This window comes from Nannobrachium achirus, assembly GCF_963921795.1.
Source record: "Nannobrachium achirus genome assembly, chromosome: 19".
NCBI lineage: Eukaryota > Metazoa > Chordata > Actinopteri > Myctophiformes > Myctophidae > Nannobrachium > Nannobrachium achirus.
This window is the reverse complement of record NC_137826.1, coordinates 42,945,852-42,971,011: the sequence shown is the minus strand read 5'-3', so window position 1 is coordinate 42,971,011 and position 25,160 is coordinate 42,945,852. Positions and strand designations below refer to the sequence as shown.

Here is a 25,160-nt window from a genome sequence, read left to right as displayed (position 1 = left end):
ACGATAGTACTTGACAATGATAGTTGCATATCGCACATACGATAGTACTTGACAATGAAAATAGGCTAAATAGACAAATGTAAACTGCTGTGTCTGTCCCGCCTGGAGTGAGGGGAACCAACCAAATGGCAAAGAGATCAGAGCAGAACAAGTACAGAGGTCTGTTTCACTATACAGGGGTCTTGCTCAAGACACTTCGACACATAATACTGTAGCCGGGGACTGGGGCGTGAACCGGGGACCTTCTATGTCCCAGGCAGCCTCCCAATACAGTACATTCAGATGAACTTGTAGTTCTAGCAGCATGTCTAGTCTGCTTGTGTCTCCTTTACACCATGTCCAGGGACGTGCAGAGAATGTTAGAGAAGCAGGGGCTGAAATTTCTAAAAGGGCATTTTGTGGAAATATCGAAAATAGCAGACCTCCAAGCTCACAACACGTCACGCTGCGACACGTTGTGAGCTTGGAGGTCGGCTATTTTCGGTGCGTTATACCACACTGAACTAAGCATAATCAAGTCAATACAAGAGATGTGCATGGATTTCTACAGCGAAAGGGCAATTCTCTCAACATTAAGATGCTGCATTCAAGTTCAGGAGAGTTTGGACAAGTCAATTCTCTTAAATGCTGCCTTCAAGTATGGCATGGAAGGGAGCTGGCATTTGTATTTCTTTCACCATAGTAAAAACTGCATTTCATGGTCTGGAGAGAGCACTTTTTTACAGACAGGTAAAAGGGCAGGGGCTTAAGCCCCCTTTGATGTCTATGTGTGCACATGCCTGACCATGTCTATCCGGTCCAGGGCTATTCTAGCCTGCTCTGGCCTGCTGCCACTGGTGTGTGTGTGTGTGCACGCGCGCACGCGTGCGTGTGTGCGTGCGTGCGACCGTGCGTGTAGTCCACATTTGATGGCCTGAGCTTGACATTTCATTTTGTCAAATAAAACAACAATTGAACACGGGACTTTTGAACACTTTGGAACATTTGTGAAAATCGTGGCCTAGAATGACATGCCCAAAACAGGGACAGAGTGGTTAGACTGCTTTGCCAGTGCAGACTGCCTATACCTGCGGTTGACCCCTGTGTCTGCTTCATCACGCTGTAAGCCTTGTCCCACCTGTTGTTTATTTAATACATTTCATCCTTTGAACGTGCTCTGCCTCTGGTTGTCTGCACTTGGGTCCTATTCTCCTGACACCGCCCATAACAAGAAAGGCTTTCTATATTCAGTGTGCACTACTTCCTGCACTTGGTTCTTTGCCGACGCCAACTTCTACTGCCTCTGGTCTAAAACATCCACTTGTGATTCAGCAATCCCACAGGCATATAGGGCAGACATGGAAAAACTTCTAGAGTCATTGTGCATCAGTGTTCGTCACATTCTTGTGCACATAAATAGTGAAACGGTACATGCACACACACACACACACACACACACACACACACACACACACACACACACACACACACACACACACACACACACACACACACACACACACACACACACACACACACACACACACACACACACACACACACACACACACACACACACACACACACACACACACACACACACACACACACACACACACAGGGGTGTCACAAGGGGGGAGAGATTGGGACTGAGTTACTAGGTCCCAAGGTGGAGGAGCATTCATTACTTTATACTTTAGTCGTGAAAATCTTTGAATATGTGAAAATCTTTGAATGTATGTATTTTTAAGCGAACATTTGTAACTCAAATTTAGCTTCTGGGGGTCCCTGGAACTAAATATTTTGAGATGGGGGTCCGTGGCCAAATACATATCATTTTGGGGGTCCTTTACATGAAAAGTGCGTGGCACTCGGTGCCGCGCTGTGAGCTTGTATATCTGCTATTTTTCAATAGTTAAAGCACAAACATAATGTTTTCCCAGTCTAAATGGGTTAAACCCCCTCCTCCCCCTATGAAGAACATTCATGGGGGCCCACAGTGAATCCTTGTACCCAGGGCCCAGAATTTGGTGCGACACCCCTGCACACACATATATCCATGCGCACGCTCGCGTGCACACACAACTTCCGCGGCTCGGAGAAGCGGTGAGTGAGAGATTCTGCGCACAGAAAAGAACAATTTCTCAACGCCACTATCCGGCTAACCTCCTCTCGTCTTTTTTTTTTTTTTTTCCGCTCTTCATCTTTATTTCCTTGAGTACGCTATTCCCTGGCTGCCGGTGGAAGCAGGCTGAATAATTAATGAGGTGGGAATTTCTGTGGGAATCTGACTTATAGCCTTCAGCTGCTGTGCTGATGTAGAAGCCGACGCTCCATCCTTACAACTCAGCGCCACTGCCACCAGGGGTGTCGCAACAAATCCTGGGCCCTGAGTACAAGGATTCACTAAGTTATTTTGTGCTTTAACTATTGAAAAATAGCAGATATACAAGCTAACAGTGCGGCACCGAGTGCCGCGCTGCAAGCTTGTACATCTGCTATTTTCGAAAAATTCTTTGAAGGTTTTTTGAAAAACCTATGTTTCTACATCAGTGGTGCTCAAACTTTTACGTGGAGGACCCCCAAAATGACATGTATTTGGCCACGGACCCCCATCTCAAAATATTTAGTTCCAGGGACCCCCCAGAAGCAAAATTTGAGTACAAATGTTCGCCTAAAAAATACATATATTCAAAGATTTGCACACATTTTCACGACTTTTCGAAAATAGCAGATCTGCAAGCTCGCAGCGTGGCACTCGGTGCGCTTGTATATCTGCTATTTTTCAATAGTTAACGCACAAAATAATTAAGGCCCCTCCACCTTGGGCCCTAGTATCCAAGTCCCACTTTTCCCCCCCTTGTGACGCCCTTGACTGCCACTGTACTGTACCCGTTTCCACTGCTTCATTTCTTCCTCCATTTCTTGCTCTGCGTACCCTCTTATCTTCTCTCAAGGGAAGGAAATAAGCACCACAGGAGGATCTCTGAAGCTATATACATCTGCGTCACCCGGGCCGTAGGTCAACGCATCTGAGACTGTCATGACGCTTTCCATTTCCCATGCATGACGTCTTTTATAGGGCTGTGGGCAGCAGTGCTGACAGAATCCCCATTTTCTGGTGGCATTTGACTTGCGTTGGGGTTTTGGGTCATTAGAGGAAAACTACAGTGGAATGGCTGCTAAGTGCGTTCAACGCAGTTGGGCACTTGGTCAAGGTTCATCAGTGTTCAACCCATCACGTTTTTAGTGTGGGCAACCAGACTATAGTACTTTATTCCATCCTTTACCCCCTAGATAAACTTTTTTATCTACACGCTACTCCTCCCATAGTTTTGGTGGCTTCATCAGGAATGGATTCCTTGCATTTTGCTAAGAGATACAAGAGTTACATAGTTTAATTTATATAAATGTATTCGTGAATACATTTTCTCCATTGACTTTAAAGACCCAATGAAATGACTATTTTGGGTATTTTATTTTGAGGTTTCAGTTTGAAAAGGAAGCCTGTGTGTTTCGGAACCAATCCGAGGGGAGCAGCCCTTCAGGCGATGGGATTTAAAATCTGAGTAATGGGAGTAATGGGAGCCAGCAATGGGAAACAAACAGGTGAATGTAATCAAAGGTTCATTTATATGCAAGCGGACCTGTCTATGTCATCACTTTTTGAATTTCTGTTCACAGGGTAATTAAGAATGGCCTATTTAGGGACCTTTGATATAAATAAACACAAACATTGTTTATTTTCTATTTTTTTGGCATCTAGTGTTAGGTATGGCCATATTATCACTACAGATATGCTCTAAAAGTGTGAAAAATATGTTTTTGATTTCACCCTGTCTTTAATTAAAAAATTAACTTTCGATTGATGACAATTCTTTTTTTTTAAATAGAGTGTCTGCCAAAATATGTTTTCATTCCATTTCTTCATTGAGACATTTACTGTATGTTATGCCTATTAACTATTTTAAGTTAAGTTCCAAGTTCAGTGGTCAGATGGGTGGAAGACTTGAGATTCTCAAGTGGGCCCTGATCCAGTAAAGGTTGAGAACCACTAAGCCAAGCTCACTCTATTTGACTTTACTTTCTTGTGCTGATTATTAATGAAAACACAGATCAGTGAAGTGAGGGGAGCGGAGAGCAGAGTAGAGCCGGGGACCTCATGAAACGGCACGGGCCGGCGATTAAGCCCTTTTGATTTGAGAATCAATGTAATCCCCACCGCAACCATGCCCTGGCTTCAAGTCATAACAGAAAAAACAGTTACTGTGTTTATGTGTGTGTGCGCGCTTGCACGCAAATGTGCACGTGTGTTTGTGTATGTGTGTAAGGCAATAAGCCTTGCTCATCTTTATTGCCCAATGGAGAGTCAGGCTCGAAAAAACGCAAACGTGCACACAATACGGGCATGCATGTGTGTGTGCGCACGCGCCTGAGTGTATGAAAGCAGTGGTGGAAGAAGTACTCACTCTTTTTAGTAAAAGTATGAATACTACAATGCAGAAATACTGTTACAAGTACAAGTCTGGAATTCAGAATGTACTTAAAGTAAATGTACTTAAAGTAAAAGTACTCATTATGCAGAAATCTTCCATTTCATGTTTTCAACATGTATAAAATCATTTGAAAATAGCAGATCTAGAAGCTCACAACTCGTTGCATTGCAACGCGCTGTGACTATTTGAAAATAGTCGAAGTCTATATAGGGCTGAATCGGTTAATGTATGTTTTGTAATAACATTTAAAACCTACAAAGAAACTAGTAAATGGTGCATTTATGTGGCACCTTTATACAAGGCGCTTTACAGAGATTGTGCATTACATTCACCCATACACACACATTCATACACTGATGGCCGGAGGAAACCATGCAGGGCACCAACCTGCTCAACGGTAGCAACCAGGGGTTCAGAGTCTTGCTCAAGGACTCTTTGACACTAACTCTGGGGGAGCCCGGGATCGAACTGGAAACCCTTCGGGAACCCTCCGTGTTCTAAGATGGCAACTCTACCCCTGAGCCACTGCCGCCCAGTGGCTCAGGGGTAGTGACTAAAGTTGTCACTACATTTGCTTCTGAGATATAATGGAGAAGAAGTGAAAAGAAGTAAAAGCATAGAAAATTAGAAGTCCTAAAGTAAAAAAAAAATAACAAAAAATGAATGACTCAAAGGACAACTTTGTTTTTTTACAACACAGTTTCATATTTTAGATTAGAGAAAAAAAAGATGTTAAAATGTTTTAATTTACTTCTTTCTATCATTTTAGTGATTTTAATTTTGATTTGCATGCATGCCCCATGCAAGTGGCTAAATATGACTTTTTAGACACAATAATCCCATTCCCAAGATGCACCGTAATATTTCATGGGCAGATGTGACTTATGGAGGCTGTTGTAAATAGTAACAAAGAAATTGCCAGCTTATTGTGTCTAAAAAGACATATTTAGCCACTTGTACACATACCCTCACCCACTGAAATCAAAATACTAAAATCGCTAAAACAATAGAAATTGTAAATGAAAACATTTTAACACTCATCTTTTCTTTTCTCTAATTACAATCTAAAATATGAACCCTTGTTGTAAAAAAAACAAAGTTGTCCTTTAAAGTACAGTTGTACCTACAGTAGTTACTTGACTGTATGAGAGACATGAGCCACAACGTAGTTTGGGTGGAGAGCAGGACAGGTGTGGATTATGGCGGCGGCAATGAGCTAACAGTGCCGCGCGGCAATATGTTGTCAATTCCCCATGCGTGGCCGCGTAACAAGCAAACAAGATGTTGTGCCCTGATGCTGTGGGCCTGCAGCTGGAGGGAGGAAACATCCACCTCATCACTCACTGTCACCGGAGAACAGCAAGTCACAGGGCCTAACTAGTGCACTGCTTTAACCTGGGGGAATTCATGACATGTCAGCCTTCCTCTGACATTTGGAGCGCTGTCGCTAATTGCGCAATATAAGCAGCGTTCCCATAATTGACGATGACGTCAGCGACACGTCTTTCGCGCTTTTGTCACAGCTTGTGAACCCGTGTGCAGGAATGATACATGGCCCGGACCGGTGGCCTAGCGGTCCAGGCACCTATAGGCTCAGTGTAGCCTGACAACGCGTCGCGGGTTTGAGGCCACGATCCTGACGGCCATTACTGCGAGTCGGCCCTTGTCTCTCTCTCTCCCCGTTTCCCGGCTGTACTGTACTATCAATGAAGGCATAAAAAGGCACCCAAAATACATCTTTTTTATAAAGTAAAGAATAGCGTACATGTGATGCATGCTGGGAATTATGTGTGTACTGCACGGTCAGACCATTCATTAGGAAGGCAGATTAAAATTTGGCGTCCAGCTCCTATCGTTAATGTTAAAAACCTCTAGCCAAGTCAAAAACCTTGGGTTTGAAAGCAGCCACATTAAAAAAAACACAAAGTCGGCCTACCATCACCTCAAAAATATGTTTCAAGGACTTCTGTCTCTGCAGGATCTAGATTGGATGGATTGATTCAATTCCATTTTTATTAAAGTGTCAAATCACAGTCTCAAGACACTTTACATGTAAAGCAGAGACCCGAAATTGTCCCACCGTACAAGCAATGCCTGAGAGAGTCGAGTAACTTTGATCAATACATGTCTGTGCTGTGGGACACGGATTTGAAGCGGCAGTTGATTGTACAAGAGACAAATTGAGAAAGCATATTGTCGTTGTCGGGTGGAAACCTCGTATCTCCAAGTTTCAAATGTGTATGTTCTTTCGCAAAGTAAAGCCCTGCTTCATCGTACAAGGCCGTCACACAAAAGTAGTGAAAACAGCAGATCTACAAGCACACAACGCCTCGCAGTGCGAGGTGTTGTGTGCTTGTAGATCGGCTGTTTTCACTAGTTCAAATCATTTTTTAAATGAAAAATGCAAAACGAACGTTTTGGACATTACAAGGTTTCCACCCGACAACGACGATATACGAGAACGGTAAGTCATTAGCAAAGTTATTACAAACAAAAGTATAGAGAAAATGATAGAGGGAGATGATGACCTGCGGTGTAACTCGCGATGGAACCTGGAGGGCAATGCAATTTTTAAAAGATCATCCGAGAGAACAAATGGGAATTTGCAGGAACTTGTTTGGACTACTGATGTGATCCAGCGGATCCCACAGCTACCTGCTAACAGAACAGAGTTATGACGGGGTCTGAGCCCTCCTTCAACATCACAGCCCAGGCAGCTTATGAGTTTTTGATTGCAGGATTGGCCCATGGGTACCGGCGGTGATCTTTATGCAGTGCTGTGCTTCGTGTTCCCATTAAAAATGTACACCTGTATTTAACCACATTGTTCTACTCCGAGTCTTAAAGTAGTTATTAAAATGTGTCTGTTTCGCGCAATTCAGCATTGTACAAATGCATTCCGATGGATTCGCCAAGAATGAATCGACTCGGAAGAAAGGAAATTGTTCACCTCGTGTTAAACAGCCCAACAATGTATACAATATACATATATAGTATATGCTAACGTTATTTTATCAATTTAAGAAATTTCCATTGCAGTGAAAAAGGAATATCACTTAGCACAATGGGTCCCTGGCAGTAGCATCAATTAAATTCAAAGCTGCTTTATTTGCATGATAAAACATACGCTTACACTGACAAAGCAAGTGTCAATCGGTCCAACCTCTCACATCTTTCAAATGCTGAAAAAGCAAACACCCAGCTTCTATCTTTAAATGCTCACACCTGAATGGTACTGTAAGTGATATATGGTGGAGCATGGATGCTTTTAAAAGCAACTTCTTTTGTGTGAATAAAATGTTATCTTAACCGTATGGTAGAGTACTGTATGCTTATACAATATAACTAACACACGCAACTGTGGTGGTTGGTTGTACTTGGTCTCCCTTCTCATTTAGATCTTGTGGGTTGACCGCTACTGCTCGACAAGATCGAGGTATTGCATGCAGCATGAGGCTTGAAGCGTAATATCTACTTCGCACAAACGGCAGTATAGAAATATCAGTGCTCGCCCAACAACAACATAAATACTGTACATACAATGCTAACCCATGCATGCTACTGTAGTAGCCATGATGGGTGGGGCACAGTGTTGATTTCGACGACTAAAACTACGACGAAAACATTTCGGCGACTAACTACCTTTTTTTCACAGACGAAAACTAAATAAAAACGGAATAAAAGTTTGACTAAAATGTTAGGGAGGGACTAGTGGAGAAAAGATCCTGGAGTAAAACTAAAAGACAAGACATTTTATGCTTGGTTGTGCTCGGGTGTTGCATTCTGAAGATAGCAGATCTACAAGCTCACAACACGTCACAGCGCGACGCAATGTGAGCTTGTTGGTTATTTTCAGCATGCAACCAAGAGTAAAAGCAGCTGTTTTGACGCCATCAAGGCCTGCCAAAATACATTTCTGTCGACAAAATCAACTGTAGATTTAGTTGTCTAAAACTAAAACATTTCAACTGACTAAAACTAAATTAAAATGTATTCAAAAGACTATGACTAAAACTAAATCAAAATTCGCTGTCAAAATCAAGACTGGTGTGGTAATATACTGCAAACCAGTGGTTCTCAACCTGTGGGTCGGGACCCCAAGGGGAGTCCCCAAATTATTTTGGGGGTTCCCCAGATGATTAACTTAATGCACCTCTAAAATGACAAATTAAACATTGGCCAAATTGTCAAATATTAGAGACAGAAGGTAATTACCGACTTGCTCACAACGCTCGCGTTGCGAGGCGTTATGAGCAAAGCATGTAGATCTGCTATTTTCACAATAGAGGGTATGCGCGTGACATAACTGTTGCTGGAATTTATGGTGGGAACACGCCTACTGAGTGGCTAAAAACTCATTTCTGCCATTGACAGCCCATACATCCAAACAGAAAAGTCCTATCTGATTGTATTAAACAAAGTTAACTCACCAACATTGCGGCTGTACTGAAAGCTTGAATTATCCTCTTTCTATCTGCAAAGTTTTTGTTTCATAAAAATCCACCATAGGCATGTTATGAGCTACTTAGTGTCAAGACATTCTGTGCAGGTTTTTATTTTTCCAAGTGTCAGAGTTTGGAAGCATTCGTTTTCAACAACACAACATCCTGCTGCCTCCTGCATTACTGTATGTGCAAATTAGAAACAGGTGGTATGCAGGGCCGTTGAGTGATTTGCAACTAACATTTCCAAACTCCAATGCTCCATGCTGCTCAATGTTTTGCCACTCAGTCTAGATTAGGGGGGGCGGGTCCCAGTGGACGTGCATACCCTCTATAGAACGGTGTTATACAAAATGTAATGCCTCAACTCTTATAGTGCTCGTCAGGGTGTGGGGTCCCCAGTTAAAATATTATTTTGGAGGTCGCTGCCTGAAAAGTTTGAGAACCACAAACAAGCAGTTGCTTGTTGGCGCTGTACATTTGTAACACAGTGTAACACAAGTCCTGCCACAGGGTCACGCTGGACCTCGCATGGGGCCCCTGGAACACGCGCTCCGACTCTAATGAACTTTGACAGGGGTCCTCTCTCCGGAGCAGGCTGGACAAGTGGCTGCCCATGGCTATTGCAAGTCAAGTCGGTAATTACCGTCCTCTTCGCAAGAAGAGGCCCCCGGTGTGAAACGAGAGCGCCACGGGTGTTAAAGACATGAGGGATTCTGCTCCCACACATACTTCACACTAATTAGAATGTCACTGTTAAAGTGTGCAAGAATAATGTGGTGTCTAGAAATACGGCCCTGGTGTCCTGGTGCTTGACCCCTGTGGGTTTAAGTGGGGAAGGGGGTGTTTAATTGCAATAGTGTTTCACCGTTTGGGAAGATCAGCGATGTTTACCGCCTCCTTCTTCGAAGCCGCCATGAAATGCATAATGCAGTAGATGTAAACCTGTTTGCAAGATCTCTCCAGAGATTAAAGGTTTTAAAAACTTTCAATCTGACACCAAAATATCGAACCGTACATTTTGTAAACCGTTGCACCCTACAGTATGTATTATGTATGCATGCATGCATGTATGCATGCATGTATGTATGTATGTATGTGTGTCCGACACTTGAGTCATTGGCCAAGCTTTGAAATGAAATGAAATGAACTCATAAATAGCACCGCTCACTTCACACTGGGTATGTTTTCAGCAGATCTACAAGCTCTCAACGTTTTGCAATGCAATGCACTGTGAGGTAGATCGCAAAAACAAAGTATAGGGCTTAAAGGAATATTTCACTTTCAAAACAAACGTTTGGTCATTTTATCGTCTAATCATGCTTTTATGAACACCCTGAACAGTTTTTAATTTGCTTGATTCAATATTTAGATATTTGATGTAAATGTTAACAGGCCCTCGAGGCCCAGGGCCTCTCCCCACACAAACCCATTGTAACTTCAAACTTCATTTTAACCATGATAGATTTTCATTAAAAACACACATTATTTTTTCTGGTGACTCATTATACCCTCCTAATACGTGAGCAGGCCGTGTTTTTCCGATAACTTTTTTCACTTATTTTGAATAATTATTTGTTGTATTTCATTTTTTCCCAAAGAATTATTCAAAACAAATGAAAAAAGTTATCAAAAAAAAACACGACCTGCTCACGTATTAGGAGGGTAGTTTGAGACACCAGAAAAAATAATGGTTGTTTTTAATGAATCTATCATGTTTAAAATGGAGTTTGAAGTTACAATGGGTGTGTATGTGGAGAGAGGCCCATAAGTTGTTTCCCTGTTGAAAGTGGAATATCCCTTTAAGCGGTTGAATACTCATACTGAGAAATAGCTGAAGTGGGGTCCAGTGTTCTAGGGTGGGGGGGGGGGGTCTGTAAATCAGACAGTGTAATCCACTCTCAGGGTTATGGGGGTTCAATATATCATATTGCCCGTCCCCCAGCGTTGTGCTCGTAAATGGTCCATTTTAATAAACAAAAAGAACGTGCAAGTGAGGACCATTTGGGCCAGCGTTGTTGTGCCAAAATGACTTATTCATAACCAGCCTATCATATTATTCCCGCTTTTGTGCACAATGTTCTTCAAGGGTCAGCAGGCGGCCTGCATGTTCCATTAAAAAAGCACATAGTTGACTCCCCAATGGAAGAAACTTTTCAATTAACCACTGAGTGCAGCGAAGCACCACGCCGATCTAGGATCAGTGGAGATAGCATCATCTCCATATAAAATGTTCAGACCTCAAACAGTGAAAGCTACACAATCTGCGATCCAGGGAGACATGGGGAAAGGGTCCCACCGGGGCCACAGAAGGTTATGGTATCAATTTAAGAAATTTCCCTTACAGTGAAGAAAGGAATATCACTTAGCTAAATGGGCCCCAGGCTGCAGTAGCATCAGTGCAACCTCTCACGTCTTTTTTTAAATGTTGCTGAAAAGCCAAACTCCAGGGTTTCAGGCTTTTTTTTTTTCTCCTTTTTCTTTAAATGCTCTTAAGTGCACACACCTAAATGGCGAGTGGGAGGATGGAGCGTGGACGCAGTCTTCCTTTTAAGAGCTGCAATCAACAACTTTTTTTGTGTGTGTGTGTGAATGTCATGTCATCTTAACTGGTCCGTATTACATTTTACAGTTTAGGCATTTAGCAGACGCTTTTAATCAAAAGCAACTTACAATAAGCAGGTAATACATCACTATAATAAGCAAGATAATATGTCAGTACATCAACAACAATATAACAAATGCATAGGAATATCAATCTAGAAAAACAATAACATAGGTAGACCACGCACCTAATCAGTAAAAAGCGTTTCTAAAACCTAAAAAAATGCTAACTAGCTTCATGTATGGTCAATGAATGTTATAGTAGTGCTATGGGTTTAGGTGGAGTCTGAAGTGGTGCGTCTTCAGTCCACGGCGGAAGCTAAGAAGTGAGTCTGTAGTTCTAAGTGCGACAGGGAGTTTATTCCATAGTTTGGGAGCCAGGAGGGCAAATTGTCTAGGACGAGTGGATTTTTATCCTGGGGTTTTTAGCGAGGGTTCTGTCAGCATCCCTGTGTTGGCTGATCCGAGTGAACGGGTGGGGTTGTATGGGTTGATCAGGTTTTGGAGGTATGGAGGAGCCGTACCTTTGGCTGCTTTGAAGTAGGGATGGTCCGATCAGGTTTTTTGGAACCGATCACCGAGCACCGATCACAAAAGTTTGATCACCCGATACCGATCAATCACCGATCCGATCAAGTTATTATTTACATATTATTTATATTTTCTAAATGTTAATGTTTTAACTTTAATTAATTCATTCACTCATGAATTCATTTATATATTTGCCTTATATTTATTTACCAGCATTACTATGTATTTATTATCATAGCAGTAACTAATTATTCCTTCAGCACTGTGGAAATCAATACCCCAAAATGGCCTCAAGTGGGCATACTGAACGGCTGGTTGATCGGATGCACCGATCCGATCGGATCGGTGAATTTACCTTTTGATCTAAGCCGCCGATCACGCTTTGATCGGCCAGATCCGATCCATTGACGATTGATCGGTAAGTACGGTAACATCTCTACTTTGAAGGTCATTAGTGGGGCACGCTAATGCAATAGAACAGGGATCTTCAAGGTTTTCAGGCCAAGGACCCCTACGTTGAGAGAGAGAGATGAAGCAGGGACCCCCACAACCTTCCATGTAATTTCATTGTTTGACAGCACAATCATCAATGTATTTTGGATTTGTGTCAATTTGTGTTTCCAGATACGTAGTGAACCACTTGAACCGTCAATACATAACTTGACATTTCACTGTACTTAGTCTGCTCTTTTTTCCCCTCTACACCAAACGTCTTTGCCAAAAATAGCTGATGCGATGCGACACGTTGTGATTTTGTAGATCTGCTATTTCCACAATTTTTTACCTTCAAAAAATATATGAACATTTTTCAACATGGAAACGATTATGAAAAATAATCGTGATTATGTAAATTATTTGCGATTAGACAATTATGTAATAATTGTGACTGCCCTAGGTTTAGAACCCGGATAGGATGTAAATCTTATGCGTGTGTGTGTGTGTGTGTGTGTGTGTGTGTGTGTGTGGATGGATGAATTTACAGTTGCGCACAGTTGTAAAGTGCTTTGGATAAAGGCGCTATAACGCAGAACAGATCGCTTACAACCACTTCCCCATCATCCTTTACTTTCAACCCGCTGCGCTAGTGAACAGAAACCTTGTTATTAATGATAAAGTATCTTTATCGCCGTTATGAAAAAACAAACAAACAAAAACAAAAGAACAGTCTGTCGCCTGTCGTCTTTCTGCCTTAACACGCCACATCGGTGTTATCTAAATGGATTACTGAGGCTCTGCATGGAGATCTCCATGTACCCAAACACACCAGCAATGAATAATGCAAGATGGAGGGTGGGCCTGTTGCTGTTTACGCACTCTCTCCCCGCACAATCCATCTAGTTCTCTCTCGCTCCCAATATCCCTCCCTCCACACATCCCCTGTGACTCTCCCTCTGGAGGCCTTCCGAAGGGCTCGCTGCTACGTTCTCGCTGAATGATGTATGACCCGGCTGTATGTAATGTATACAGCTTTCTGCGCGCGTGGGCTTCACTTTCCTTTCCCAGCCCAATATGTTGGTAAGCCCAGCAGGTTGCCGCCAAGTTCCTCAGGTGGGAGAGAGAGAGAGAGAGAGAGAGAGAGAGAGACACAGAGAGAGACAGAGAGAGAGAGACTGCCTGTCCACTGTACCAAGACATCAGAGACACATACTTCCCACAGATCATAACTACCCAAGGAGAGTTTGAAAACATGACCAATGATGAAAAACTCCCATACCTTCTGGGTGAAGTTAAACAATGTGCAAACACAGCAGCAAGATTCGTGAGCTGCTGTGATAGGAGAAGGATATCAAATGGAACCCAACCACCTTAAAAAACATTCTATATATATAGTATATATCCCTGCTCTGCCCGCACGTAACCTTGATGCATGAAAACTGTTAGACTATTTTCACCTGTACATATTTTGTTCCGATTGTATTGTATTATATTGTGTACACTTCTGCTTCGGCAATGTAAACGTATGTTTTCTCATGCCAATAAAGCCCTTTGAATTGAATTGAATTGAGAGAGAGAGAGAGAGAGAGAGAGAGAGAGAGAGAGAGAGAGAGAGAGAGAGAGAGAGAGAGAGAGAGAGAGAGAGAGAGAGAGATGCCCAAACATCCAAACAGAAAAGTCCTATCTGATTGCATTAAACAATGTTAAACTCACTGTTTCACTCTGTTGCCATTCACTTGACTTTATGCATGTGCATACCCTCTATAGCTAAATTCACAGGAAATTTGCACCATCTGAAGGGAGATATTTGCGTCACGATGATGGCCATGGGAGGTTCCTTCGTCATTAGCATACACCATTCTCTCTGCCAAGCGATGAAGGGAATGAGCTATGTTGGGTACTTGCTGGTTGGATATATAGTATAATGGACCAATCCTGGATGCTCACCTTGACACATATGCCACCCCGTGGCACAAGCCCCCATATCATGAGGGACGATATGGTCCACTGACCCAAAGTTCTGGGTGTACTCCCATGCCACATATAACCACCGGCCATCTGTGCACTTGTGGGGTACTGACGACTCACTGGCGACGCTACAAGTCTCTTCTGATTATGCTAGGATTACAAGGCTATTAATTCATGGCATTTCACAGCCAGTTGGCAGCAAAGATGGACCCAAAAGTGTAGAAAAACGGAGAGCAAACATTAGGATAGATGGAGTGACAGAAAAGCAGAATTGCTAATTGGATGGTGGTTGAGCCATCTCTCTCTCGCTCTCTCTCTCACACACACACACACTATTTGGAGGCCCACAGCCCGCCGCTGTGGACTCGCTTGAAAACAGTACAGTACAAAGCCAACCGTCTAGGGTCCTGTGATAAATGCATTAACAAGCTCATGGTCTCTACACACGCAAACGGTCCTGGTTGTGACGCAAGCAGTGCCTTGGAAATGGGTGTACTGAACTGAGACTAGTTGTCCTTGGCAAACCGTTGCCAAGCATTACGCAGTCGCTCGAGCAGAGAGAAACCAGCGCTGCAGGAACCCTGTTCCTATTGGTAGAGGCTGGTATCCCTCCAGGTATTCTTCATACCACAATCCAACCCCCCCCCCCCCCCCCTACCCTACCCGCCTGCCAACACCCCGAATCTCACCCAACCCCCATTCCCAAACCCTCACTGTAGCCGTTACATAACCTGAACAGCCACTTAACCGGAGGCTAACTTCACGTTATACCAAGCGCTTGTGACGAAACATGACTGGAGACTAGCGAGAGATTAGGGTTTATGTTCGTGTGTGTGTGTGTGTGTGTGTGTGTGTGTGTGTGTGTGTGTGTGTGTGTGTGTGTGTGCGTGGTACATGTGTGACCACAGATGCTTCCTTACTGTTCAAGTTCTTCCATTTCTGCTCTATCACTATGACATTCTTATTCAGAGCGAGGAGAAAAACGGTTCACAATATTGAATGGAGGCATGTCCTCATAATGTGTTTTCCCCTCTTGTGTTCTAAATTGCTTACGGTCTGTATATCTTCACACTGTGTGTTGACAGAGTCATTAGCTCAAGGTTCAAGCCAAGGTTATTTTAATGTGTCTCCCGGGAGAGATTTGTCTCATATGGAGACAAGGACCAGCTGCACTCAATGCAATGCAATGCAATGCAATGCAGTACAGTACAACACAACACTGGACAACACAAAACCAATAAGACACATGGTGACACATGTGACATGTACAACTCCTCACATTCATTCCGGTCGACCATACAACATAATGGATCACCAACATATCACCCCAGCCAATACAGCAGGGGTTTTCAAAGTGGGTGACGGGGCACCCTGGGGTGCCGTGACGGCTGTCCAGGGGTGCCACGAGATAATTTGATAATATTTGGGATTTATTTGGACACTTGAAAAAATATTTATTATCATTTTAAACTTGAAGTACAAAGTTATTTTCAGTCAGTTCTAACCAAAATGGCTATTATCTCAACGTTTTCCTAGCAACAAAATTACTAAAATATCGTCACTGTCGGGCAGAAACCTCGTATCTCCAAGTTTCAAATGTGTACGTCTTTTGGTAAAGCAAAGCCCTGCTTCATCATACAAGACTGTCGCACAAAATTAGTGAAAACAGCCGATCTACAAGCACAAGCACACAACACTGCTGTTTTCACTACGATATGCTATAAGATGCTGAGTGAAAATTATAATGTAGGGGTGCCTCGGATTAAAGAAATATTTATGGGGTGGCCTGAGACAAAAAAGTTTGGGAACCCCTGCAATACAGTATACCTAGTGCACAAGATCACCACCATAGCACCGCCTCAAAACCTGTCTACCCCCAAGGAAGAAGTCCATTGAGGAGTGTGTTTGACACTTGGTGTTGTTCTGTCGCAAACTGGATACCTCGAAAACTACTGGCTTGGCTACTGGCTGGATTGCTATGGAACCCTATTGATTTTGGTGACCTGATAGCACCTCTTGCAAAATCTAATATGACCCCATTACGTTCCATTGAGCGCCACCCCCACCCAAAATGTCAACTTGAGTGTCTTCTCAAAACCATCCTGGCAGACTGCCACGAAAGATGCCCATGAAACACTTTGGTCGCAAGTTCGCAACACTATTCTACTAATTGGGTGTGAGACAGCAGTGCAAACTCTAGGGGAGTTTTAAACCAGTACTGTTGTTTCTGATAATCACCTGGAGACATTACACACATCAACCAAACTACTGATCAGTGACAAACCAGAGTCAGTTGATCTTTCCAGTCCACCTTTCCAACCTCTACATCATTGGTTCTCAAACTTTCACATATCAAGGTTTCTCCTTAACTCTGACAGTATACAAATGGAACAAAATGGACCTGCTAGGGTCCATTTGGTTCCATTTGTACACTGTCAGAGTTACAGACTTGTATGTGTCAATTTAGACCCCCATAAAGGAAACCACAAAGTCACTTGACTCCACTATAAGAACCACTGCTCTACATCATTCACCGAATGGCCAAATTTTGGTTTTCGGAAATATCGACAAAAACTTGTCTAGCTATATCTTACTCAGCTTCTGCCTGCATCAGCCACAGGACGCCAGGCTGAATAGACTAAGATAACAGCACTACCAATGTGAATAAATAACATTTTAAAGCTCTCAGGTCAGGTAGAGATAGGGAGAAGTGCATTCAAATTCTTCACTCTTATTGACCATCCACATGCATACCATTCTGTAATCTCTGCTGATGTCCATTAGGACAAGGAGAAGGCGGCGTATAGCTTTCGATTGTGCCGGGGTCCTAAAATGGAGGGCTGTGAATTCCGAGCGCCTTCCTGAGCGATCGATAAACTCGTCTCATCCTTTGTTGGCACCAGTAACGGTGTTTCTGCTTTTTTTACAGGAGGATAATACGTTTGCTTCACCCTTAGACACAAGTATCTTTCTCCCACAAAAACGGTTGGCACAGTATTTAATCTGAAAGAATGTTCTTTCTTGTGTGAAGAAAACACAAAAACCAATTGGGCTTAAGTGGTTAACTGTCTATAGCCCACCACTTTCTACTATTTCCTCACCGAGATACATGGCTTCCCAAGCCGTCGTCCATTGAGTTGCATGTCTGACATGCTATTGGCATTCAGTGTGTGTGTAGAATGTACTCGTGTGCATGTCCACCTCTGAGTCATGTGGTATGAACCCTGAGCGCCGCTGGGTGCACGACCTTCCCTCCAACACCATCGCGACCTCTTCACATGACAGGGCGCGAATGTCAGGCCTCTCACACCGAGACAAATATGCATACCGCTACCGGGCCTGACCCCCCCTCAAGTCTAACATGACTGGGTCATACGCATCCAGCCCCTCGGAGTTGGACACCCAGGAGTGGAGGATCTTTCGTGGGTTATTACGTGACAAACCCGGCCAATGCATTCTCACTCTGCACCTGGCTCCCGGGCTTCGCTACATGAAGTCAATGTGTATCTTTCTGCGTGCCATATGACTCAGTGGAGCCGGTAATAACCTGAGGCCTGCTGCTTTGTACACCATAGCTCATTTACATTCATACATATTCACATGCTCTACTGTGCCCAGTCACCTGGAGGCCCTCCCTTTCTTGAAACTTGGTTTAGGGGTAGAGGTGAAATGGGGTGAGGATCTGCTTGCGCACTGCAGAAACACAAGCACCGTTTGTGAAGGCAGAGCATAGGCCATTGGTTCTCAACGTGGGGTCTGGGGACCCCCAGGGGTCCTTGAGAGTACCTTGATTGGGGACACCCAGGGGTCCTTGAGTGTACAAATGGTTCCATTTGTACACTATAAGAGTTAAATTAACATTGATTTTACATTATAAATTGGGGTCTCAGATATAGAAATGCCATTAAATGGGGGTCTGTGGCCTAATGCACGTCAAACTGGTGGTCTTTGAAATTATATTGGTTCAGAATCACTGCTAGAGCCGTAAAAGTCTTCTCTTATGGGGATCCTCGACATGAAAACGTTTGAGAACCAGTAGCTTAGCCACGTATCCTCTCGACACCTGTAAAACGTGCCGTTTGGTTGCTCATGACACTTTTTGGCGCCTAGCACTTATCAGTGCCACTTCAGAGTAACCCGTCAACCAATAGGAGAGGCGGGAACAGAGAAAGTTATCAGCAGTCTGACTGGTCTAAACGAACGTTATGAAGCAACTTCAAGCAACTGATGCCAACACCTCAACCTGATGACAACAGGTCGGCGCACAGCAGAGGTCGGCAGTTATTTTTTTGGCTGCAGTGCCAACTGCTCCAGCTCTAGATTGGTTTTCTATTCTTTGGCCGAAGCGTCGAGAGCACTACAACTGCTCTTCGCACTGTAATCTTTCAACTTAACCCATTTAGAGCTAGAATTATTGACTGCTTTAACTGTTGTAAAATAGCAGATCTACAAGAGCTTGTAGATCTGCTATTTTTGAAAAATCAAGATTTGTTTTTGCAAGTCTTTGAATATATCTATTTAAAAGCGAACATTTGTAACTCAAATATTTGCTTCTGGGTGGTCCCTGGGACAACATATCTTGAGATGGGAGTCCGTGGCCAAATACCTGCAATTTTGGGGGTCCTTGACAAGAAACGGTTTGAGAACCACTGATTTAGAGGAAGGATTTAGAAGTCGGGTCAAAGATCGGGTCACAGATATTCAAAGACTTGCACACATTTTCACGTTTTTTCAAAAATAGCAGATCTACAAGCTCGCAGAGTGCCGCGCTGTGAGCTTGTATATCTGCTATTTTTCAATGGTTAAGGCATAATATAGTGGTTAAAGTGGTTAAAATCTAACACGACTCGGGCACGTTCCAGGTATTTGAGTGTTAAAGCATGCCTCTGTCTGAATAAAAACACAAACATCGTCACTGTATTGCATCATGAAGCATGTCAAGTGATGTTGTTCAGGCACTGCTGCAGGGCACATGATGTGAGCCACATCTGAGCGTCAGTGTTGATCTGCTATTTTCACCCGAGTAGAGCAAACAGAAACCGACTTGTCTTTTAGTTCTACTGGAAGTCTCTTCTCCTCTAGTCCCTCCCTAACATTTTAGTCTAGTATTTATTTGTTGACGAAATTGTCATAGTTTTAGTCATCATAGCTTATTGTTTTTATTTCGTTTTCGCCAGTGAAAAAGGTAGTCAACAAACATTTGTCATCATAGTTTAAGTCGACAAAATCAACACTGCTGGACCTAGGCCTCTAACATAATGGTCAATAGTGTTCTGCTAGATCAACTGTACCCACTTTTGCTACACCTCCTCCATTATCTCCCTCCCGCTGTAGCTTCTGTGGTTATCCACAAAAAAAAGATAAGGGGGTGGCTCCATCTTTTCACAAAACTAAAGTGGCATAGAGAGAGAGAGAGAGAGAGAGAGAGAACCAGATGGGAGAAAGAAGAGAGAAGAAAGGAGAGTGCACTTCTTGCTATACACCAGCTGCTATCATGTGAATACATTACAGTCATAGAGAAGATCAAAGACACAGTATCCCCACACACACACACACACACACACACACACACACACACACACACACACACACACACACACACACACACACACACACACACACACACACACACACACACACACACACACACACACACACACACACACACACACACACACACACACACACACACACACACAGGCATCGAATGGACTCTCTTCGCACAATTGGAAGATCTCGACTTTGCAGATGACGTGGCTTTGGTCTGTCACACGCACGTCAACATTATACTGTATAAGAGAGAACATGTCGTCTGAACACCTTTGCAAAGCAAGCAGGTTTGAAAATAAACAAGAAGAACGAAGAGCTGATGATGCCTCACCAATCAAAGTAAATCAAATCCACAACCCATCATTTCACCTACCTATAGGTACCTTGGAAGTTGGCCCAGTAATAGCACCAACACCAAGCTTAGACTGTCCTGTCTAATCTCCACAAAATCTCAACCTTTCACACCAAAAGCCTACGGAAAATACTGAGAATATTCTGCACCCCAAATCATATCCAACCAACATCTTCTTAGCCTGTGTAAACAGGACATGGCTTCTAACTTATGAGAAAGTCAAAAGTTAAAGTCCTACTATTCGTCACACATAATTATATTGCTGTATGTATATGAGATTTGTTCTCTGAACTTGACCCATCTCTTGGAGCGGTGAGCAACAGCCGTGCCATGCTCGGTAATCAGTAGTGTTGATCTAACCCCGCTACCCAACCCTTGATGCTGAGTGCCAAGCAGGGAGACACTGGGTCAGATTTTTACAGTCTTTGGTTTGACCCAGCCAGGGATATCGAACCCCAACCTCCCAGTCTCATGGCGGTCACTCTAACCAAAAGGCCACTGAGATGGCAGTGGATTTGGAGTGGGCATGTAACCGCTATAGAGAGCAGGACAACATCACCTGAACTGCCCTTCACTGGACACCAGACAGTAAACGTGAAAGAGGCCGACCCAAGAGCACCTGGTTCTATAAGACAGTGGTTCTCAACCTTTTCAGGCCGCGACCCTCAAAATAATCATATTTTAACTGGGGAGCCCCCCACCCTGAAGAGAACTAAGAGTCAAGGAATTACATTTTGTCTAACACGGATCTATTGTGAAAATAGCAGATCTACATGTGTTGTGAGCATGTAGATCTGCCATTTTCACAGTTTCTGCCTCTAATATTTGACAATTTGGCCAATGTTTAATTTGTCATTTTAGAGGTATTAAAAAACTTTCTGTTGGTTTGTTGACTGTTGAGGGAGGAAACAATGTTGCACATTAAGTTAATCATCTGGGGACTAGGGCTGTCACGATATGACATTTTACATGACGATTAATTGTCACTCAAATAATTGGCGATTAACGATTTAATTGTGTATTTGTCGTTGATAATTACATTTCTGTTTGACTTTTAGGCTTTGAAGTTGCATATGGTAGATATGACACATAACCTAAATATACAAATACATTACTGACATATTTGACAACTTACTACTTAAAAAATAACATTGATAGTGGAAATAGCCGATCTACAAGCTCACAACGCGTCGCGATGCGACGCGTTGTGAGCTTGTAGATCTGCTATTTCCACTATTTTTCAACATTCACAATTATGACGATTATGACAAAATAATTGCGATAATGTCAAATAATCACGATTAGACGATTATGTAATAATTGTGACAGCCCTACTGGGGACCCCCCAAAATAATTTGGGGACCCTGGGGGTCTCGATCCACAGGTTGAGAACCAGTGCTATAAGACACACACACACTGACCCAGAGGTCAGAACAGGCAGGAGTGGAGATCCTTTGTTGCTGCCCTGCATCCCAGCCAGCAGAAAGGGCAGGAAGGCGCCGTACAGACATTTGCGTGAAACATCTTCTCCGTATCGTCTGAGAATGGCCACTGGGAACGCCGTACTAATGCATTGTCAATGGAAGGTTGTTTGGTGTTTTGTCGTTGCCGTGTCTCTTGGCCAAAAGACAGCCTGTGGTTGAGCTAGAGACACGGCAACGACAAAAAAACCAAACAACCTTCCATTGACAATGCATTAGTACGGCGCCCCCAGTGGCCATTCTCAGACGATACGGAGAAGATGTTTCACGCATATGTGTGAGTCCAGCCTAAGTAAGTATGTCCAATAGTTCAGATGCGATTTTCTTGTTTTACTATCACCCATGAACGTACTCTTACCTAATAAAGCGTACCTGAATCTGAAAGTGTGCCACGTTCACATCACACATGTGGACACAACACACCCTCCAACTCAAACACCCACTCTCAAAACAACATCAATGAGATCTCAGATAGGCTACAGTAGCTGTGATGGACATCCATATTGCCAGGGGGGTTTAGCTGTATGATCTTTTACAGGGTCCATTGAATGACCCTGCGGCAGGATGTTTTTGGTTACACAGATGGTTTGATCCACTGGTTCTCAACACATGGTCCGGGGACCCCCTGGAGTCCATGAGGAGGCCTTAACACATTCCCCGCCATTTAACAATACCTTCGTACTCTATAGTGCCACTGGTCTCCATAGACTTCCATGTAATTCATAGTGCACGGATCATGCACACCCATGCCTAGATAATGCACCATGTGTGTCCACATTGCTCACAGCTTTCAAACAAAAAAATCCGAATGGAAATCCGTTCAGGCATTCATGAGATACAAGCCATTATGTTTTCCTAAAATGTAAACAAAGATGGCTGCCATGTTTGATAGATGGGGTTGCTATGGGGGTTAAACATGCAATTTCGCGATTTCTATCATGCCTACTACATTTTTTGGGGTCCAAAAAAAAATTTGAAAAAAAATTTTTTTTTGATTTTTTTTTTTTTTTTTTTTTCAAAATGGCGGAAATTCTCGGGACTATCGGGCCTGGCAGGGAAAGACATTGAAAAAATCTCGGGACTATCGGGCCTGGCATGCAATGAGTTAAATTATTATGCATGGGAACCTTACCGAATCGACCCTTATAAACGCTCTTTAACTCAAGAGAGTGTACAGATGGAACGAGATTGACCCATAAGGGTCCATTTTGGTTCCAACACTCTCCGAGTTAAATTTCGAATGGGGATTTTACAGGGCAGATGGGGTCCTATAAAGATAAAATATAGCATCAAATATTTTAGGGCCATTTTAGATCTAATGCATATCAAACTGGGGGTCTTTTAAATAAATAAATAAATCACACCTAGTGTGAAATGAGCAGTGCTATTTATGCCAATAAATGCCAATGTGACCCTGGGCGTACAACAAACTTTGAGCGCTTTGTTCCAAGATGTAGGCCAGATGTAATCCAAATGTAGGCCACGCTTCAGAGCCTGGACAAAGACAGATGTTGGAGCTTAGCTCCTTCCAGGAGCACTGCTCTAAAAACGTTGAGAATCACTGCTTTAGCCCATTCAGGCCGGGAACACATTTTGCTGTTTGGGAGGGGCTTACAGTACATGTACAGTATGTAGCAACATATTTGTTTTGTAGGCTAATTTCTGATTTAGCCCTATTCTATAGGTTAGGCCTAAATGGGTTAGTCCAGTCCTTCTCAAACTTTTTCATGGACCCCCAAATTGACACTTATTAGCCTGTGTACTCGCGTTTGAAAAGATGTGCCAGGGAACAAATGCTTTAGTCCATATGAATGCATAGTGCATCCAATACCTGTGTACCTGAACCGAGTGCCGCACTGCGAGCTTGTAGATCTGCTATTTTTGAAAAATCGTGAAAACGTGTGCAAATCTTGATCTGAATATACTGTATGCATTTTTTTTTTCAAGCGAACATTTGTAACTCATATTTTGCTTCTGGGGGGTCCCTGGAACTAAATATTTTGAGATGTGGGTCCGTGGCCAAATAGATATCATTTTGGGGTTCCTTCGCATGAAAAGGTTTGAGCACCACTGACATAGAAACATAGGTTTTTAAAAAAAAAACCTTAGAAGGATTTGAAATATTCAAAGATTTTCACGATTTTTCAAAAATAGCAGATCTACAAGCTCGCAGCGCGGCACTCGGTGCCGCGCTGTGAGCTTGTATATCTGCTATTTTTCAATAGTTAAAGCACGGAGGCCCCACAGTGAATCCTTGTACCCAGGGCCCAGAATTTGGTGCGACGACACCCCTGTGAGAGTGTCTGTGTCCCCCTCTGAGGGTTTAGACCCTCCAACAACTCCTTCTACACGTCAATGCAAATACACATGCAAATGCACCGTCCTCCTCTCATCTCGCCACTCATCAACACGCTCTGCTCCAACACAAAGATAACAACGGGAACAACAGCCTTCGGGCTCCACTGCCAAAAATACTCTGGCGGCGTGTAATCACTCTCTGACATCACTTCATGACTCACATCACAGATAGAATTACACACAGAGAGAGAGAGAGCGAGAGAGAGAGAGAGAGAGAGAGAGAGAGAGAGAGAGAGAACGAAAGAAAGAAAGAAAGAAGAAAGAAAAAGCAAGTGCCATCTCCACACAGTTTGGAAAAACCTGATGAGTGCAACTCCAATAAATGTACGTCATCTGAAATAATAAATAAATAAACAAACAAATCCACGAAATTGTGACAGGATTTAGTTGACGATGGTCTACTCTTATGACCCCCCCCCCCCCCAACCCCAATACATTAGAAGGTCTTGAAGTGTCTTTGTTGACAATGTCAAGAAGAGTGACCTTCATCAGTAATGTAGTTTCAGCCTATTTATTTATTTTTTAACCTAAACTAAGGCGCAGTACTTAAAAACCATCACTGGGGGGTGCTCTTGTATGAAGCAAAACGACCTGATCTCCTCATGCCACTGTCACACTTTTCAAGTTATAGTGTGATAGCATGATGACATGTGAACAAGGAGACTGACAAACAGATCGTATTAATCTTGATCTTAATGTACATAACATATACCTGCATGCATGGCTGAAACGTAGGCGATGCTGAAATGTTATGAAGGGAGCCTATGCTATAAGACCCTTTTTTTTAATCTAGGACAGCCCAAAACCACACACAAAGTAAAAGCTCACTCTCTTAAAGGCAAACATCTGATGACACGGTTCGCAGGTGCATCTAAAAGAGGCTAAAAGAGATTTCAATCATAATCTCTTAGACCTGCCCTAAAAAATGGGGGGGAAAGGAGAGAGAGAAAAAAACAAAAGAAAT

At 43.1% G+C, this 25,160-nt stretch overlaps 1 protein-coding gene across 2 annotated transcripts in view; it reads right to left on the bottom strand.

Annotated features, from left to right (window-relative positions):
- Positions 1-25,160, bottom strand: part of gabrb2b (gamma-aminobutyric acid type A receptor subunit beta2b) — a gene marked incomplete at its 3' end in the record, with an annotated part of 124,377 nt that overhangs the window by 98,141 nt on the left and 1,076 nt on the right. The gene's annotated exons all lie outside the window — the stretch shown is intronic.